Source organism: Saccoglossus kowalevskii, chromosome 11, assembly GCF_978046115.1.
Source record: "Saccoglossus kowalevskii chromosome 11, keSacKowa6.1, whole genome shotgun sequence".
NCBI classification, from domain to species: domain Eukaryota; kingdom Metazoa; phylum Hemichordata; class Enteropneusta; family Harrimaniidae; genus Saccoglossus; species Saccoglossus kowalevskii.
This window is the reverse complement of record NC_140651.1, coordinates 32517994-32534894: the sequence shown is the minus strand read 5'-3', so window position 1 is coordinate 32534894 and position 16901 is coordinate 32517994. Positions and strand designations below refer to the sequence as shown.

Below are 16901 nucleotides of genomic sequence, written 5' to 3'. Positions count from 1 at the left end.
CGAGTTCAAATCTCGGTAGTACCTTCGTTTATTTTGGTATGATATATCCCCGAGGTAAACATCGATATATATAAACTTCGGCGCAGGAGGAATGCGACGTGCCCTCACGCCAATCTATAATAAATCCTTCCTTAAAATCATCATCTGATGGCAGTTCCTAAAACAATAATACCATTCATGATATCAATGCGTGAGAAGGTGTCAATGTCTGAGTGACGCACAGGTATTCGAATTGCATCGGTCATCTCAGTTGAAAGGATTTTTATCTTTCTGAGTAATGTTTGTTTGCACCATAGAAATGTATATTGAAAAGTATTACAGGTCCTATGGTGTAATGGTTAGCACTCTGGACTCTGAATCCAGCGATCCGATTTCAAATCTCGGTAGGACCTTCGTTTATTTTGGTATGATATATCGCCGAGATAAACATCGATATATACAAACATGCGGCGCTGGAGGAATGCGACGTGCCCTCACGCCAATCTGTAATAAATCCTTCCTTAAAATCATCATCTGATGGCAGTTGCTAAAACAATAATACCATTCATGATATTAATGCGTGAGAAGGTGTCAATGTCGGAATGACGCACATGTATTCGAAATTCATCGGTCATCTCAGTTGAAAGAATTTTTATCTTTCTGAGTAATGTTTGTTTTCACCATAGAAATGTATAAAGGAAGGAAGTATTACAGGTCCTATGGTGTAATGGTTAGCACTCGGGACTTTGAATCCTGCGATCCGAGTTCAAATCTCGGTAGGACCTTCGTTTATTTTGGTATGATATATCGCCGAGATAAACATCGATATATACACACTTGCGGCGCAGGAGGAATGCGACGTGCCCTCACGCCAATCTGTAATAAATCCTTCCTTAAAATCATCATCTGATGGCAGTTCCTAAAACAATAATACCATTCATGATATCAATGCGTGAGAAGGTGTCAATGTCTGAGTGACGCACACGTATTCGAATTGCATCGTTCATCTCAGGTGAAAGGATATTTATCTTTCTGAGTAATGTTTGTTTTCACCATAGAAATGTATAAAAGAAGGAAGTATTACAGGTCCTATGGTGTAATGGTTAGCACTCGGGACTTTGAATCCTGCGATCCGAGTTCAAATCTCGGTAGGACCTTCGTTTATTTTGGTATGATATATCGCCGAGATAAACATCGATATATACACACTTGCGGCGCAGGAGGAATGCGACGTGCCCTCACGCCAATCTGTAATAAATCCTTCCTTAAAATCATCATCTGATGGCAGTTCCTAAAACAATAATACCATTCATGATATCAATGCGTGAGAAGGTGTCAATGTCTGAGTGACGCACACGTATTCGAATTGCATCGTTCATCTCAGGTGAAAGGATATTTATCTTTCTGAGTAATGTTTGTTTTCACCATAGAAATGTATATTGGAAGGAAGTATTACAGGTCCTATGGTGTAATGGTGAGCACTCTGGACTTTGAATCCAGCGATCTGAGTACAAATCTCGGTAGGACCTTCGTTTATTTTGGTATGATATATCGCCGAGATAAACATCGATATATACAAACTTGCGGCGCAGGAGGAATGCGACGTGCCCTCACGCCAATCTGTAATAAATCCTTCCTTAAAATCATCATCTGATCGCAGTTCCTAAAACAGTAATACCATTCATGATATCAATGCGTGAGAAGGTGTCAATGTCAGAGTGACGCGCAGGTATTCGAATTGCATCGGTCATCTCAGTTGAAAGGATTTTTATCTTTCTGAGTAATGTTTGTTTTCACCATAGAAATGTATATTGGAAGGAAGTATTACAAGTCCTATGGTGTAATGGTCAGCACTCTGGACTTTGAATCCAGCGATCCGATTTCAAATCTCTGTAGGACCTTCGTTTATTTTGGTATGATATATCGCCGAGATAAATATCGATATATACAAACTTGCGGCGCAGGAGGAATGCGACGTGCCCTCACGCCAATCTGTAATAAATCCTTCCTTAAAATCATCATCTGATGGCAGTTGCTAAAACAATAATACCATTCATGATATTAATGCGTGAGAAGGTGTCAATGTCGGAATGACGCACAGGTATTCGAAATTCATCGGTCATCTCAGTTGAAAGGATTTGTATCTTTCTGAGTAATGTTTGTTTTCACCATAGAAATGTATATTGGCAGGAAGTATTACAGGCCCTATGGTGTAATGGTTAGTACTCTGGACTTTAAATCTAGCGATCCGAGTTCAAATCTCGGTAGGACCTTCGTTTATTTTGGTATGATATATCGCCGAGATAAACATCGATATATACAAACTTGCGGCGCAGGAGGAATGCGACGTGCCCTCACGCCAATCTGTAATAAATCCTTCCTTAAAATCATAATCTGATGGCAGTTGCTAAAACAATAATACCTTTCATGATATCAATGCGTGAGAAGGTGTCAATGTCTGAGTGACGCACAGGTATTCGAATTGCATCGGTCATCTCAGTTGAAAGGATTTTTATCTTTCTGAGTAATGTTTGTTTTCACCATAGAAATGTATATTGGCAGGAAGTATTACAGGCCCTATGGGGTAATGGTTAGTACTCTGGACTTCAAATCTAGCAATCCGAGTTCAAATCTGGGTAGGACCTTCGTTTATTTTGGTATGATATATCGCCGAGATAAACATCGATATATACAAACTTGCGGCGCAGGAGGAATGCGACGTGCCCTCACGCCAATCTGTAATAAATCCTTCCTTAAAATCATCATCTGATCGCAGTTCCTAAAACAGTAATACCATTCATGATATCAATGCGTGAGAAGGTGTCAATGTCAGAGTGACGCGCAGGTATTCGAATTGCATCGGTCATCTCAGTTGAAAGGATTTTTATCTTTCTGAGTAATGTTTGTTTTCACCATAGAAATGTATATTGGAAGGAAGTATTACAAGTCCTATGGTGTAATGGTCAGCACTCTGGACTTTGAATCCAGCGATCCGATTTCAAATCTCTGTAGGACCTTCGTTTATTTTGGTATGATATATCGCCGAGATAAATATCGATATATACAAACTTGCGGCGCAGGAGGAATGCGACGTGCCCTCACGCCAATCTGTAATAAATCCTTCCTTAAAATCATCATCTGATGGCAGTTGCTAAAACAATAATACCATTCATGATATTAATGCGTGAGAAGGTGTCAATGTCGGAATGACGCACAGGTATTCGAATTGCATCGGTCATCTCAGTTGAAAGGATTTTTATCTTTCTGAGTAATGTTTGTTTGCACCATAGAAATGTATATTGAAAAGTATTACAGGTCCTATGGTGTAATGGTTAGCACTCTGGACTCTGAATCCAGCGATCCGATTTCAAATCTCGGTAGGACCTTCGTTTATTTTGGTATGATATATCGCCGAGATAAACATCGATATATACAAACTTGCGGCGCAGGAGAAATGTGACGTGCCCTCACGCCAATCTGTAATAAATCCTTCCTTAAAATCATCATCTGATCGCAGTTCCTAAAACAGTAATACCATTCATGATATCAATGCGTGAGAAGGTGACAATGTCAGAGTGACGCGCATGTATTCGAATTGCATCGGTCATCTCAGTTGAAAGGATTTTTATCTTTCTGAGTAATGTTTGTTTTCACCATAGAAATGTATATTGGCAGGAAGTATTACAGGCCCTATTGTGTAATGGTTAGTACTCTGGACATTAAATCTAGCGATCCGAGTTCAAATCTCGGTAGGCCCTTCGTTTATTTTGGTATGATATATCGCCGAGATAAACATCGATATATACAAACTTGCGGCGCAGGAGGAATGCGACGTGCCCTCACGCCAATCTGTAATAAATCCTTCCTTAAAATCATCATCTGATGGCAGTTGCTAAAACAATAATACCATTCATGATATTAATGCGTGAGAAGGTGTCAATGTCGGAATGACGCACAGGTATTCGAAATTCATCGGTCATCTCAGTTGAAAGGATTTTTATCTTTCTGAGTAATGTTTGTTTTCACCATAGAAATGTATATTGGCAGGAAGTATTACAGGCCCTATGGTGTAATGGTTAGTACTCTGGACTTTAAATCTAGCGATCCAAGTTCAAATCTGGGTAGGACCTTCGTTTATTTTGGTATGATATATCGCCGAGATAAACATCGATATATACAAACTTGCGGCGCAGGAGGAATGCGACGTGCCCTCACGCCAATCTGTAATAAATCCTTCCTTAAAATCATCATCTGATAGCAGTTCCTAAAACAATAATTCCATTCATGATATCAATGCGTGAGAAGGTGTCAATGTCTGAGTGACGCACAGGTATTCGAATTGCATCGTCATCTCAGTTGAAAGGATTTTTATCTTTCTGAGTAATGTTTGTTTTCACCATAGAAATGTATATTGAAAAGTATTACAGGTCCTATGGTGTAATGGTTAGCACTCTGGACTCTGAATCCAGCGATCTGAGTACAAATCTCGGTAGGACCTTCGTTTATTTTGGTATGATATATCGCCGAGATAAACATCGATATATACAAACTTGCGGCGCAGGAGGAATGCGACGTGCCCTCACGCCAATCTGTAATAAATCCTTCCTTAAAATCATCATCTGATCGCAGTTCCTAAAACAGTAATACCATTCATGATATCAATGCGTGAGAAGGTGTCAATGTCAGAGTGACGCGCAGGTATTCGAATTGCATCGGTCATCTCAGTTGAAAGGATTTTTATCTTTCTGAGTAATGTTTGTTTTCACCATAGAAATGTATATTGGAAGGAAGTATTACAAGTCCTATGGTGTAATGGTCAGCACTCTGGACTTTGAATCCAGCGATCCGATTTCAAATCTCTGTAGGACCTTCGTTTATTTTGGTATGATATATCGCCGAGATAAATATCGATATATACAAACTTGCGGCGCAGGAGGAATGCGACGTGCCCTCACGCCAATCTGTAATAAATCCTTCCTTAAAATCATCATCTGATGGCAGTTGCTAAAACAATAATACCATTCATGATATTAATGCGTGAGAAGGTGTCAATGTCGGAATGACGCACAGGTATTCGAAATTCATCGGTCATCTCAGTTGAAAGGATTTGTATCTTTCTGAGTAATGTTTGTTTTCACCATAGAAATGTATATTGGCAGGAAGTATTACAGGCCCTATGGGGTAATGGTTAGTACTCTGGACTTCAAATCTAGCAATCCGAGTTCAAATCTGGGTAGGACCTTCGTTTATTTTGGTATGATATATCGCCGAGATAAACATCGATATATACAAACTTGCGGCGCAGGAGGAATGCGACGTGCCCTCACGCCAATCTGTAATAAATCCTTCCTTAAAATCATCATCTGATCGCAGTTCCTAAAACAGTAATACCATTCATGATATCAATGCGTGAGAAGGTGTCAATGTCAGAGTGACGCGCAGGTATTCGAATTGCATCGGTCATCTCAGTTGAAAGGATTTTTATCTTTCTGAGTAATGTTTGTTTTCACCATAGAAATGTATATTGGAAGGAAGTATTACAAGTCCTATGGTGTAATGGTCAGCACTCTGGACTTTGAATCCAGCGATCCGATTTCAAATCTCTGTAGGACCTTCGTTTATTTTGGTATGATATATCGCCGAGATAAATATCGATATATACAAACTTGCGGCGCAGGAGGAATGCGACGTGCCCTCACGCCAATCTGTAATAAATCCTTCCTTAAAATCATCATCTGATGGCAGTTGCTAAAACAATAATACCATTCATGATATTAATGCGTGAGAAGGTGTCAATGTCGGAATGACGCACAGGTATTCGAAATTCATCGGTCATCTCAGTTGAAAGGATTTGTATCTTTCTGAGTAATGTTTGTTTTCACCATAGAAATGTATATTGGCAGGAAGTATTACAGGCCCTATGGTGTAATGGTTAGTACTCTGGACTTTAAATCTAGCGATCCGAGTTCAAATCTCGGTAGGACCTTCGTTTATTTTGGTATGATATATCGCCGAGATAAACATCGATATATACAAACTTGCGGCGCAGGAGGAATGCGACGTGCCCTCACGCCAATCTGTAATAAATCCTTCCTTAAAATCATCATCTGATGGCAGTTGCTAAAACAATAATACCTTTCATGATATCAATGCGTGAGAAGGTGTCAATGTCTGAGTGACGCACAGGTATTCGAATTGCATCGGTCATCTCAGTTGAAAGGATTTTTATCTTTCTGAGTAATGTTTGTTTTCACCATAGAAATGTATATTGGCAGGAAGTATTACAGGCCCTATGGGGTAATGGTTAGTACTCAGGACTTCTAATCTAGCAATCCGAGTTCAAATCTGGGTAGGACCTTCGTTTATTTTGGTATGATATATCGCCGAGATAAACATCGATATATACAAACTTGCGGCGCAGGAGGAATGCGACGTGCCCTCACGCCAATCTGTAATAAATCCTTCCTTAAAATCATCATCTGATCGCAGTTCCTAAAACAGTAATACCATTCATGATATCAATGCGTGAGAAGGTGTCAATGTCAGAGTGACGCGCAGGTATTCGAATTGCATCGGTCATCTCAGTTGAAAGGATTTTTATCTTTCTGAGTAATGTTTGTTTTCACCATAGAAATGTATATTGCAAGGAAGTATTACAAGTCCTATGGTGTAATGGTCAGCACTCTGGACTTTGAATCCAGCGATCCGATTTCAAATCTCTGTAGGACCTTCGTTTATTTTGGTATGATATATCGCCGAGATAAATATCGATATATACAAACTTGCGGCGCAGGAGGAATGCGACGTGCCCTCACGCCAATCTGTAATAAATCCTTCCTTAAAATCATCATCTGATGGCAGTTGCTAAAACAATAATACCATTCATGATATTAATGCGTGAGAAGGTGTCAATGTCGGAATGACGCACAGGTATTCGAAATTCATCGGTCATCTCAGTTGAAAGGATTTGTATCTTTCTGAGTAATGTTTGTTTTCACCATAGAAATGTATATTGGCAGGAAGTATTACAGGCCCTATGGTGTAATGGTTATTACTCTGGACTTTAAATCTAGCGATCCGAGTTCAAATCTCGGTAGGACCTTCGTTTATTTTGGTATGATATATCGCCGAGATAAACATCGATATATACAAACTTGCGGCGCAGGAGGAATGCGACGTGCCCTCACGCCAATCTGTAATAAATCCTTCCTTAAAATCATCATCTGATGGCAGTTGCTAAAACAATAATACCTTTCATGATATCAATGCGTGAGAAGGTGTCAATGTCTGAGTGACGCACAGGTATTCGAATTGCATCGGTCATCTCAGTTGAAAGGATTTTTATCTTTCTGAGTAATGTTTGTTTTCACCATAGAAATGTATATTGGCAGGAAGTATTACAGGCCCTATGGGGTAATGGTTAGTACTCTGGACTTCAAATCTAGCAATCCGAGTTCAAATCTGGGTAGGACCTTCGTTTATTTTGGTATGATATATCGCCGAGATAAACATCGATATATACAAACTTGCGGCGCAGGAGGAATGCGACGTGCCCTCACGCCAATCTGTAATAAATCCTTCCTTAAAATCATCATCTGATCGCAGTTCCTAAAACAGTAATACCATTCATGATATCAATGCGTGAGAAGGAGTCAATGTCAGAGTGACGCGCAGGTATTCGAATTGCATCGGTCATCTCAGTTGAAAGGATTTTTATCTTTCTGAGTAATGTTTGTTTTCACCATAGAAATGTATATTGGAAGGAAGTATTACAAGTCCTATGGTGTAATGGTCAGCACTCTGGACTTTGAATCCAGCGATCCGATTTCAAATCTCTGTAGGACCTTCGTTTATTTTGGTATGATATATCGCCGAGATAAATATCGATATATACAAACTTGCGGCGCAGGAGGAATGCGACGTGCCCTCACGCCAATCTGTAATAAATCCTTCCTTAAAATCATCATCTGATCGCAGTTCCTAAAACAGTAATACTATTCATGATATTAATGCGTGAGAAGGTGTCAATGTCGGAATGACGCACAGGTATTCGAAATTCATCGGTCATCTCAGTTGAAAGGATTTGTATCTTTCTGAGTAATGTTTGTTTTCACCATAGAAATGTATATTGGAAGGAAGTATTACAGGTCATATGGTGTAATGGTGAGCACTCTGGACTTTGAATCCAGCGATCCGAGTTCAAATCTCGGTAGTACCTTCGTTTATTTTGGTATGATATATCCCCGAGGTAAACATCGATATATATAAACTTGCGGCGCAGGAGGAATGCGACGTGCCCTCACGCCAATCTGTAATAAATCCTTCCTTAAAATCATCATCTGATCGCAGTTCCTAAAACAGTAATACCATTCATGATATCAATGCGTGAGAAGGTGTCAATGTCAGAGTGACGCGCAGGTATTCGAATTGCATCGGTCATCTCAGTTGAAAGGATTTTTATCTTTCTGAGTAATGTTTGTTTTCACCATAGAAATGTATATTGGAAGGAAGTATTACAAGTCCTGTGGTGTAATGGTCAGCACTCTGGACTTTGAATCCAGTGATCCGATTTCAAATCTCTGTAGGACCTTCGTTTATTTTGGTATGATATATCGCCGAGATAAATATCGATATATACAAACTTGCGGCGCAGGAGGAATGCGACGTGCCCTCTCGCCAATCTGTAATAAATCCTTCCTTAAAATCATCATCTGATGGCAGTTGCTAAAACAATAATACCATTCATGATATTAATGCGTGAGAAGGTGTCAATGTCGGAATGACGCACAGGTATTCGAAATTCATCGGTCATCTCAGTTGAAAGGATTTTTATCTTTCTGAGTAATGTTTGTTTTCACCATAGAAATGTATATTGGCAGGAAGTATTACAGGCCCTATGGTGTAATGGTTAGAACTCTGGACATTAAATCTAGCGATCCTAGTTCAAATCTCGGTAGGACCTTCGTTTATTTTGGTATGATATACCGCCGAGATAAACATCGATATATACAAACTTGCGGCGCAGGAGGAATGCGACGTGCCCTCACGCCAATCTGTAATAAATCCTTCCTTAAAATCATCATCTGATGGCAGTTCCTAAAACAATAATACCATTCATGATATCAATGCGTGAGAAGGTGTCAATGTCTGAGTGACGCACATGTATTCGAATTGCATCGTTCATCTCAGTTGAAAGGATATTTATCTTTCTGAGTAATGTTTGTTTTCACCATAGAAATGTATATTGGAAGGAAGTATTACAGGTCCTATGGTGTAATGGTGAGCACTCTGGACTTTGAATCCAGCGATTCGAGTTCAAATCTCGGTAGTACCTTCGTTCATTTTGGTATGATATATCCCCGAGGTAAACATCGATATATATAAACTTGCGGCGCAGGAGGAATGCGACGTGCCCTCACGCCAATCTGTAATAAATCCTTCCTAAAAATCATCATCTGAGGGCAGTTGCTAAAACAATAATACCTTTCATGATATCAATGCGTGAGAAGGTGTCAATGTCTGAGTGACGCACAGGTATTCGAATTGCATCGGTCATCTCAGTTGAAAGGATTTTTATCTTTCTGAGTAATGTTTGTTTTCACCATAGAAATGTATATTGAAAAGTATTACAGGTCCTATGGAGTAATGGTTAGCACTCTGGACTCTGAATCCAGCGATCCGAGTTCAAATCTCGGTAGGACCTTCGTTTATTTTGGTATGATATATCGCCGAGATAAACATCGATATATACAAACTTGCGGCGCAGGAGGAATGCGACGTGCCCTCACGCCAATGTGTAATAAATCCTTCCTTAAAATCATCATCTGATCGCAGTTCCTAAAACAGTAATACCATTCATGATATCAATGCGTGAGACGGTGTCAATGTCAGAGTGACGCGCAGGTATTCGAATTGCATCGGTCATCTCAGTTGAAAGGATTTTTATCTTTCTGAGTAATGTTTGTTTTCACCATAGAAATGTATATTGGAAGGAAGTATTACAAGTCCTATGGTGTAATGGTCAGCACTCTGGACTTTGAATCCAGCGATCCGATTTCAAATCTCTGTAGGACCTTCGTTTATTTTGGTATGATATATCGCCGAGATAAACATCGATATATACAAACTTGCGGCGCAGGAGGAATGCGACGTGCCCTCACGCCAATCTGTAATAAATCCTTCCTTAAAATCATCATATGATGGCAGTTGCTAAAACAATAATATCATTCATGATATTAATGCGTGAGAAGGTGTCAATGTCGGAATGATGCACAGGTATTCGAATTGCATCGGTCATCTCAGTTGAAAGGATTTTTATCTTTCTGAGTAATGTTTGTTGTCACCATAGAAATGTATATTGAAAAGTATTACAGGTCCTATGGTGTAATGGTTAGCACTCTGGACTCTGAATCCAGCGATCCGAGTTCAAATCTCGGTAGGACCTTCGTTTATTTTGGTATGATATATCGCCGAGATAAACATCGATATATACAAACTTGCGGCGCAGGAGGAATGCGACGTGCCCTCACGCCAATCTGTAATAAATCCTTCCTTAAAATCATCATCTGATGGCAGTTGCTAAAACAATAATACCATTCATGATATTAATGCGTGAGAAGGTGTCAATGTCTGAATGACGCACAGGTATTCGAATTGCATCGGTCATCTCAGTTGAAAGGATTTTTATCTTTCTGAGTAATGTTTGTTTTCACCATAGAAATGTATATTGGAAGGAAGTATTACAAGTCCTATGGTGTAATGGTCAGCACTCTGGACTTTGAATCCAGCGATCCGATTTCAAATCTCTGTAGACCTTCGTTTATTTTGGTATGATATATCGCCGAGATAAACATCGATATATACAAACTTGCGGCGCAGGAGGAATGCGACGTGCCCTCACGCCAATCTGTAATTAATCCTTCCTTAAAATCATCATATGATGGCAGTTGCTAAAACAATAATATCATTCATGATATTAATGCGTGAGAAGGTGTCAATGTCGGAATGATGCACAGGTATTCGGAATTGCATCGGTCATCTCAGTTGAAAGGATTTTTATCTTTCTGAGTAATGTTTGTTGTCACCATAGAAATGTATATTGAAAAGTATTACAGGTCCTATGGTGTAATGGTTAGCACTCTGGACTCTGAATCCAGCGATCCGAGTTCAAATCTCTGTAGGACCTTCGTTTATTTTGGTATGATATATCGCCGAGATAAACATCGATATATACAAAACTTGCGGCGCAGGAGGAATGCGACGTGCCCTCACGCCAATCTGTAATAAATCCTTCCTTAAAATCATCATCTGATGGCAGTTGCTAAAACAATAATACCATTCATGATATTAATGCGTGAGAAGGTGTCAATGTCGGAATGACGCACAGGTATTCGAAATTAATCGGTCATCTCAGTTGAAAGGATTTTTATCTTTCTGAGTAATATTTGTTTTCACCATAGAAATGTATATTGGCAGGAAGTATTACAGGCCCTATGGTGTAATGGTTAGTACTCTGGACTTTAAATCTAGCGATCCGAGTTCAAATCTCGGTAGGACCTTCGTTTATTTTGGTATGATATATCGCCGAGATAAACATCGATATATACAAAATTGCGGCGCAGGAGGAATGCGACGTGCCCTCACGCCAATCTGTAATAAATCCTTCCTTAAAATCATCATCTGATGGCAGTTCCTAAAACAATAATACCATTCATGATATCAATGCGTGAGAAGGTGTCAATGTCTGAGTGACGCACATGTATTCGAATTGCATCGTTCATCTCAGTTGAAAGGATTTTTATCTTTCTGAGTAATGTTTGTTTTCACCATAGAAATGTATATTGGAAGGAAGTATTACAGGTCCTATGGTGTAATGGTGAGCACTCTGGACTTTGAATCCAGCGATTACGAGTTCAAATCTCGGTAGTACCTTCGTTTATTTTGGTATGATAATATCCCCGAGGTAAACATCGATATATATAAACTTGCGGCGCAGGAGGAATGCGACGTGCCCTCACGCCAATCTGTAATAAATCCTTCCTAAAAATCATCATTTAAGGGCAGTTGCTAAAACAATAATACCTTTCATGATATCAATGCGTGAGAAGGTGTCAATGTCGGAATGACGCACAGGTATTCGAAATTCATCGGTCATCTCAGTTGAAAGGATTTTTATCTTTCTGAGTAATGTTTGTTTTCACCATAGAAATGTATATTGGCAGGAAGTATTACAGGCCCTATGGTGTAATGGTTAGTACTCTGGACTTTAAATCTAGCGATCCGAGTTCAAATCTCGGTAGGACCTTCGTATATTTTGGTATGATATATCGCCGAGATAAATATCGATATATACAAACTTGCAGCGCAGAAGGAATGCGACGTGCCCTCACGCCAATCTGTAATAAATCCTTCCTTAAAATCATCATCTGATGGCAGTTGCTAAAACAATAATACCATTCATGATATTAATGCGTGAGAAGGTGTCAACGTCGGAATGACGCACAGGTATTCGAAATTCATCGGTCATCTCAGTTGAAAGGATTTTTATCTTTCTGAGTAATGTTTGTTTTCACCAAAGAAATGTATATTGGCAGGAAGTATTACAGGCTCTATGGTGTAATGGTTAGCACTCTGGACTCTGAATCCAGCGATCCGAGTTCAAATCTCCGTAGGACCTTCGTTTATTTTGGTATGATATATCCCCGAGGTAAACATCGATATATATAAACTTGCGGCGCAGGAGGAATGCGACGTGCCCTCACGCCAATCTGTAATAAATATTTCCTAAAAATCATCATCTAAGGGCAGTTGCTAAAACAATAATACCTTTCATGAAGTATTACAGGTCCTATGGTGTAATGGTTAGCACTCGGGACTTTGAATCCTGCGATCCGAGTTCAAATCTCGGTAGGACCTTCGTTTATTTTGGTATGATATATCGCCGAGATAAACATCGATATATACACACTTGCGGCGCAGGAGGAATGCGACGTGCCCTCACGCCAATCTGTAATAAATCCTTCCTTAAAATCATCATCTGATGGCAGTTGCTAAAACAATAATACCATTCATGATATTAATGCGTGAGAAGGTGTCAATGTCGGAATGACGCACAGGTATTCGAAATTCATCGGTCATCTCAGTTGAAAGGATTTTTATCTTTCTGAGTAATGTTTGTTTTCACCATAGAAATGTATATTGGCAGGAAGTATTACAGGCTCTATGGTGTAATGGTTAGCACTCTGGACTCTGAATCCAGCGATCCGAGTTCAAATCTCGGTAGGACCTTCGTTTATTTTGGTATGATATATCGCCGAGATAAACATCGATATATACAAACATGCGGCGCTGGAGGAATGCGACGTGCCCTCACGCCAATCTGTAATAAATCCTTCCTTAAAATCATCATCTGATGGCAGTTGCTAAAACAATAATACCATTCATGATATTAATGCGTGAGAAGGTGTCAATGTCGGAATGACGCACATGTATTCGAAATTCATCGGTCATCTCAGTTGAAAGAATTTTTATCTTTCTGAGTAATGTTTGTTTTCACCATAGAAATGTATATTGGCAGGAAGTATTACAGGCCCTATGGTGTAATGGTTAGTACTCTGGACTTTAAAACTAGCGATCCGAGTTCAAATCTCGGTAGTACCTTCGTTTATTTTGGTATGATATATCCCCGAGGTAAACATCGATATATATAAACTTGCGGCGCAAGAGGAATGCGACGTGCCCTGACGCCAATCTGTAATAAATCCTTCCTAAAAATCATCATCTGAGTTCAGTTGCTAAAACAATAATACCTTTCATGATATCAATGCGTGAGAAGGTGTCAATGTCTGAGTGACGCACAGGTATTCGAATTGCATCGGTCTTCTCAGTTGAAAGGAATTTTATCTTTCTGAGTAATGTTTGTTTTCACCATAGAAATGTATATTGGAAAAGAGTATTACAGGCCCTATGGTGTAGTGGTTAGCACTCTGGACATTGAATCCAGCGATCCGAGTTAAAATCTCAGTGGGACCTTCGGTTATTTTGGTATGATATATCGCCGAGATGAACATCGATATATACAAACTTGCGGCGCAGGAGGAATGCGACGTGCCCTCACTCCAATCTGTAATAAATCCTTCCTAAAAATCATCATCTGAGGGCAGTTGCCAAAACAATAATACCATTCATGATATCAATGCGTGAGAAGGTGTCAATGTCTGAGTGAAGCACAGGTATTCGAAATGCATCGGTTATTTCAGTTGAAAGGATTTTTATCTTTCTGAGTAATGTTTGTTTTCACCATAGAAATGTATAAAGGAAGGAAGTATTACAGGTCCTATGGTGTAATGGTTAGCACTCGGGACTTTGAATCCTGCGATCCGAGTTCAAATCTCGGTAGGACCTTCGTTTATTTTGGTATGATATATCGCCGAGATAAACATCGATATATACACACTTGCGGCGCAGGAGGAATGCGACGTGCCCTCACGCCAATCTGTAATAAATCCTTCCTTAAAATCATCATCTGATGGCAGTTGTTAAAACAATAATACCTTTCATGATATCAATGCGTGAGAAGGTGTCAATGTCTGAGTGACGCACAGGTATTCGAATTGCATCGGTCATCTCAGTTGAAAGGATTTTTATCTTTCTGAGTAATGTTTGTTTGTACCATGGAAATGTATATTGAAAAGTATTACAGGTCCTATGGTGTAATGGTTAGCACTCTGGACTCTGAATCCAGCGATCCGATTTCAAATCTCGGTAGGATCTTCGTTTATTTTTGGTATGATATATCGCCGAGATAAACATCGATATATACAAACTTGCGGCGCAGGAGAAATGTGACGTGCCCTCACGCCAATCTGTAATAAATCCTTCCTTAAAATCATCATCTGATCGCAGTTCCTAAAACAGTAATACCATTCATGATATCAATGCGTGAGAAGGTGTCAATGTCAGAGTGACGCGCAGGTATTCGAATTGCATCGGTCATCTCAGTTGAAAGGATTATTATCTTTCTGAGTAATGTTTGTTTTCACCATCGAAATGTATAAAGGAAGGAAGTATTACAGGTCCTACTGTGTAATGGTTAGCACTCTGGACTCTGAATCCAGCGATCCGATTTCAAATCTCGGTAGGACCTTCGTTTATTTTGGTATGATATATCGCCGAGATAAACATCGATATATACAAACATGCGGCGCAGGAGAAATGTGACGTGCCCTCACGCCAATCTGTAATAAATCCTTCCGTAAAATCATCATCTGATCGCAGTTCCTAAAACAGTAATACCATTCATGATATCAATGCGTGAGAAGGTGTCAATGTCAGAGTGACGCGCAGGTATTCGAATTGCATCGGTCATCTCAGTTGAAAGGATTTTTATCTTTCTGAGTAATGTTTGTTTTCACCATAGAAATGTATATTGGCAGGAAGTATTACAGGCTCTATGGTGTAATGGTTAGCACTCTGGACTTTAAATCTAGCGATCCGAGTTCAAATCTCGGTAGTACCTTCGTTTACTTTGGTATGATATATCCCCGAGGTAAACATCGATATATATATAAACTTGCGGCGCAGGAGGAATGCGACGTGCCCTGACGCCAATCTGTAATAAATCCTTCCTAAAAATCATCATCTGAGTTCAGTTGCTAAAACAATAATACCTTTCATGATATCAATGCGTGATAAGGTGTCAATGTCTGAGTGACGCACAGGTATTCGAATTGCATCGGTCATCTCAGTTGAAAGGATTTTTATCTTTCTGAGTAATGTTTGTTTTCACCATAGATATGTATATTGAAAAGTATTACAGGTCCTATGGTGTAATGGTTAGCACTCTTGACTCTGAATCCAGCGATCCGAGTTCAAATCTCGGTAGGACCTTCGTTTATTTTGGTATGATATATCGCCGAGATAAACATCGATATATACAAACTTGCGGCGCAGGAGGAATGCGACGTGCCCTCACGCCAATCTATAATAAATCCTTCCTTAAAATCATCATCTGATGGCAGTTCCTAAAACAATAATACCATTCATGATATCAATGCGTGAGACGGTGTCAATGTCTGAGTGACGCACATGTATTCGAATTGCATCGGTCTTCTCAGTTGAAAGGAATTTTATCTTTCTGAGTAATGTTTGTTTTCACCATAGAAATGTATATTGGAAAGAAGTATTTCAGGCCCTATGGTGTAGTGGTTAGCACTCTGGACTTTGAATCCAGCGATCCGAGTTAAAATCTCAGTGGGACCTTCGGTTATTTTGGTATGATATATCGCCGAGATGAACATCGATATATACAAACTTGCGGCGCAGGAGGAATGCGACGTGCCCTCACTCCAATCTGTAATAAATCCTTCCTAAAAATCATCATCTGAGGGCAGTTGCTAAAACAATAATACCATTCATGATATCAATGCGTGAGAAGGTGTCAATGTCTGAGTGACACACAGGTATTCGAAATGCATCGGTCATTTCAGTTGAAAGGATTTTTATCTTTCTGAGTAATGTTTGTTTTCACCATAGAAATGTATAAAGGAAGGAAGTATTACAGGTCCTATGGTGTAATGGTTAGCACTCGGGACTTTGAATCCTGCGATCCGAGTTCAAATGACGGTTGGACCTTCGTTTATTTTGGTATGATATATCGCCGAGATAAACATCGATATATACACATTTGCGGCGCAGGAGGAATGCGACGTGCCCTCACGCCAATCTGTAATAAATCCTTCCTTAAAATCATCATCTGATCGCAGTTCCTAAAACAGTAATACCATTCATGATATCAATGCGTGAGAAGGTGTCAATGTCAGAGTGACGCGCAGGTATTCGAATTGCATCGGTCATCTCAGTTGAAAGGATTATTATCTTTCTGAGTAATGTTTGTTTTCACCATAGAAATGTATATTGGAAGG

General features: G+C 39.6%; 13 non-coding genes across 13 annotated transcripts; all 13 read left to right on the top strand.

The window, feature by feature from the left end:
- The first annotated feature begins 320 nt into the window (after positions 1-320).
- Positions 321-392, top strand: TRNAQ-CUG (transfer RNA glutamine (anticodon CUG)). The gene has a single exon. It is a non-coding gene; the product is annotated as a tRNA-Gln (tRNA).
- Positions 393-692: 300 nt separating this feature from the next.
- TRNAQ-UUG (transfer RNA glutamine (anticodon UUG)) lies at positions 693-764 on the top strand. The gene has a single exon. It is a non-coding gene; the product is annotated as a tRNA-Gln (tRNA).
- A 300-nt stretch (positions 765-1064) lies between these two features.
- Positions 1065-1136, top strand: TRNAQ-UUG (transfer RNA glutamine (anticodon UUG)). The gene has a single exon. It is a non-coding gene; the product is annotated as a tRNA-Gln (tRNA).
- Positions 1137-3293: 2157 nt separating this feature from the next.
- Positions 3294-3365, top strand: TRNAQ-CUG (transfer RNA glutamine (anticodon CUG)). The gene has a single exon. It is a non-coding gene; the product is annotated as a tRNA-Gln (tRNA).
- A 1040-nt stretch (positions 3366-4405) lies between these two features.
- TRNAQ-CUG (transfer RNA glutamine (anticodon CUG)) lies at positions 4406-4477 on the top strand. The gene has a single exon. It is a non-coding gene; the product is annotated as a tRNA-Gln (tRNA).
- A 5133-nt stretch (positions 4478-9610) lies between these two features.
- Positions 9611-9682, top strand: TRNAQ-CUG (transfer RNA glutamine (anticodon CUG)). Its single transcript has one exon. It is a non-coding gene; the product is annotated as a tRNA-Gln (tRNA).
- A 669-nt stretch (positions 9683-10351) lies between these two features.
- Positions 10352-10423, top strand: TRNAQ-CUG (transfer RNA glutamine (anticodon CUG)). Its single transcript has one exon. It is a non-coding gene; the product is annotated as a tRNA-Gln (tRNA).
- Positions 10424-11092: 669 nt separating this feature from the next.
- TRNAQ-CUG (transfer RNA glutamine (anticodon CUG)) lies at positions 11093-11164 on the top strand. Its single transcript has one exon. It is a non-coding gene; the product is annotated as a tRNA-Gln (tRNA).
- A 1658-nt stretch (positions 11165-12822) lies between these two features.
- Positions 12823-12894, top strand: TRNAQ-UUG (transfer RNA glutamine (anticodon UUG)). The gene has a single exon. It is a non-coding gene; the product is annotated as a tRNA-Gln (tRNA).
- Positions 12895-13194: 300 nt separating this feature from the next.
- On the top strand, positions 13195-13266 carry TRNAQ-CUG (transfer RNA glutamine (anticodon CUG)). Its single transcript has one exon. It is a non-coding gene; the product is annotated as a tRNA-Gln (tRNA).
- A 1044-nt stretch (positions 13267-14310) lies between these two features.
- Positions 14311-14382, top strand: TRNAQ-UUG (transfer RNA glutamine (anticodon UUG)). Its single transcript has one exon. It is a non-coding gene; the product is annotated as a tRNA-Gln (tRNA).
- Positions 14383-14679: 297 nt separating this feature from the next.
- TRNAQ-CUG (transfer RNA glutamine (anticodon CUG)) lies at positions 14680-14751 on the top strand. The gene has a single exon. It is a non-coding gene; the product is annotated as a tRNA-Gln (tRNA).
- Positions 14752-15795: 1044 nt separating this feature from the next.
- TRNAQ-CUG (transfer RNA glutamine (anticodon CUG)) lies at positions 15796-15867 on the top strand. Its single transcript has one exon. It is a non-coding gene; the product is annotated as a tRNA-Gln (tRNA).
- The last annotated feature ends 1034 nt before the right edge of the window (positions 15868-16901 follow it).